Source organism: Rhipicephalus microplus, chromosome 2 (assembly GCF_043290135.1).
Source record: "Rhipicephalus microplus isolate Deutch F79 chromosome 2, USDA_Rmic, whole genome shotgun sequence".
Classification (NCBI taxonomy): domain Eukaryota; kingdom Metazoa; phylum Arthropoda; class Arachnida; order Ixodida; family Ixodidae; genus Rhipicephalus; species Rhipicephalus microplus.
In genome coordinates, this window is record NC_134701.1 from 19,091,855 (window position 1) to 19,095,022 (window position 3,168).

The window sequence follows — 3,168 nt, forward strand, 5'->3', positions numbered from 1 at the left end:
TGGTTAATTGATTGATGGATTGATTTATATGTGGGGTTTAATGTTCCAAAACCACCATTTGATTATGAAAGACGCCGTAGTGGAGGGCTCCGCAAATTCAGACCACCTGGGGCTCTTTAACGTGAACGCAAATCTGAGCACACGGGCCTACAACATTTCCGCTTCCATCAGAAATGCAGCCGCCACAGCCTGGATTTGATCCCGCGACCTGCGCGTCAGCAGCCAAATACCTTAGCCACTAGACCACCGCGGCTGGGCACTCCTGGTTCGGTCTATTGTCAGGAGCTACATATGCCCAGCCTCAGGCGCAGTCATTGGGAAAGTGTGCAGCCACTCGCATTTTGCCAGTTGTCGTCTACGCAAAAGAACCTCAAGGGTACATCATGCTCATAGGCATATCATGAAAGACGTGTCACTGCAGGTCACGGTTGCAGCTGACAAAACTTCGGTCCAGGTTCACTTGAGGTCAAGTGACACAGCAGAAACAAAGGAAGATTTGCCTGACCAATCAGCACATGAACTCTGCTCAGCCATGTTGCAGAGGTCACTTGCAGAGGTCACTTCCAGTTGCACCTTAACGTGCCCAAAACAGCACAAACGACACCGCTTCGTGTGGGTGTTCGGTAATCCGTCACACTGACCTGCAATTGATGTCACCACTCCGCATCAGTTACTACCACCTGCTAGCCGTACATTTTGCAAGTGATCACACTTATTTGTGGCGCAGGTGAGACCTGCTACGACGAGATCAAAAAAGTCAGTGCCGTCTTCCAGAGTCCCTGCTATTTCAGCAAAGCAAGTCACAGCATGTTCTTGACCGACCTCAATGAAATTCCCAATGCCACCCTCCAGAGATAATTTCGGCCGCTCTGCCCGCTCACAGTCATGGCCGAGTGTAATGATGAAGCCATGGAAGACGAGGCAGAATATGCATAGCCGGCCTACTTAACAGGCGTTGTCTTATTTCTCTCTAACAATGCATATATATATATATATATATATATATATATATATATATATATATATATATAAGGGACAGAAGTGTATACCTAAGGGCTCGTTTTTCCGTGTTTTAACACAATATTAATGAGATATAACAGACAGTAATGCCAAGGAATGTACAGGGGAAGTTATTAAAACCAATGGAATGTAAATAAGAAGAAAGAAAAGTGGATGAAATTACCAACTGTGAGCAGGAATCGAACCTACGACCTTCGAATTACGCGTTCGATGCTCTAACCACTGAGCTATCACAGCGGCCCTCCCTCCATCCACTTTTTTGGGTTTATCTGTGAATTTAGAAGTAGGAGCGACAGTCAGCGCCATCTATAAGCCAAACAACGAGAGTGAAAACACTCTTATGCGCATGTTTGGCGTCACGTAGCACGTGAAATTATTATGAGCGGGCAGCTGATTAATTGTCCCTCTTATACAACCTAAACACACCAAGTCTGCCAGTACGAGACCCTCGCTCAATGAAATAAGGGACAGAAGTGTATACCTAAGGGCTCGTTTTTCCGTGTTTTAACACAATATTAATGAGATATAACAGACAGTAATGCCAAGGAATGTACAGGGGAAGTTATTAAAACCAATTGAATGTAAATAAGAAGAAAGAAAAGTGGATGAAAAAATTACCAATTGTGAGCAGGAATCGAACCTACGACCTTCGAATTACGCGTTCGATGCTCTAACCACTGAGCTATCACAGCGGCCCTCCCTCCATCCACTTTTTTGGGTTTATCTGTGAATTTAGAAGTAGGAGCGACAGTCAGCGCCATCTATAAGCCAAACAACGAGTGTGAAAACACTCTTATGCGCATGTTTGGCGTCACGTAGCACGAGAACTTATTATGAGCGGGCAGCTGATTAATTGTCCCTCTTATACAACCTAAACACACCAAGTCTGCCAGTACGAGACCCTCGTTCAATGAAATAAGGGACAGAAGTGTATACCTAAGGGCTCGTTTTTCCGTGTTTTAACACAATATTAATGAGATATAACAGACAGTAATGCCAAGGAATGTACAGGGGAAGTTATTAAAACCAATGGAATGTAAATAAGAAGAAAGAAAAGTGGATGAAAAAATTACCAACTGTGAGCAGGAATCGAACCTACGACCTTCGAATTCGAAGGTCGTAGTTAGACCGTAGTTAGAGTATGCTTGCATTACATAGAATCCCTACATTAAACACAAAAATAAAATAATAGAAAAAGACTAGAGAAAAGCCGTTCGCTTCATTTTCTCTAAGTTCAAGCACACCGATTCCCCCACACAGCTGATGACAGAAAATTACATCTCCCTCCTCGAAACACGTAGGCAGATTCTCCGCCTCCATTTTCTACAATCACTCATTAAACGTGAATTATCCTTCGACCCCGCATTATACGTAACACCTCTGTCTACAAGGCGTACACGTCACAATCACAACCATGATTCAATTCCTGATTTTGCTAGGACAGATATTTACAAACACTAATTTTTTTCCTAGGACAGTGTCGGAGCTGAATTCTTGGCATGAAATGAAAGACCTTTTTCAAGTCACCACAATATCCGCGTTAGGTGTTGTGTTTTGATTTGCATGTTTTTGTATGTTGAGTTTTTATTTTGTGTGATTTTGTATGTCGGAGTGGAATTCTGGGCATATAATGAAAATACCATTTTTAAGTTACCATAATACACGCGTAAGGTGTTGTGTCTCCATGTTGTATGTTTTACTTCATTTTACTTACTTCTGTTGTAACAGAAGTAAGCACTGCAGTTTTATAGTACGCAGTCTGAGTGCTTTTACTAAGTTGAGTGTAAAATTTGCGCATTCCTTGTACTCACTGTGTTGATATTTTGGTATTGTATTTCTTTTCTAGTGTACTATGAGTGCCCTTCCTTCAAGGACCGAATTCTGGTCTGCAGTATGTTATGAAATAAATAAAAATCTGGCACCGGCATGGCTGGCACCGGCATGGCTGTCATGGCTGGGGATCTGGCACCGGCATGGCTGTCAGTCACTCACGGCTCGTCTTTCTTCAGGTTGCGCAGATGCTGGCAATTTTTCTTGGTTCTGGAGCAACAACGTGTCCTATCTTCGATGACGGCACAAACCCGGATATCTGCCCGGCTTTTCAACTGCTGTCGGATTGCTCCTCACCGCTGGATGTGCTAGCGCTGT

At 43.4% G+C, this 3,168-nt stretch overlaps 1 non-coding gene across 1 annotated transcript; it reads right to left on the bottom strand.

The window, feature by feature from the left end:
• Positions 1 to 1,184: 1,184 nt before the first annotated feature.
• On the bottom strand, positions 1,185 to 1,257 carry TRNAT-CGU (transfer RNA threonine (anticodon CGU)). The gene has a single exon. It is a non-coding gene; the product is annotated as a tRNA-Thr (tRNA).
• Between the last annotated feature and the right edge of the window lie 1,911 nt (positions 1,258 to 3,168).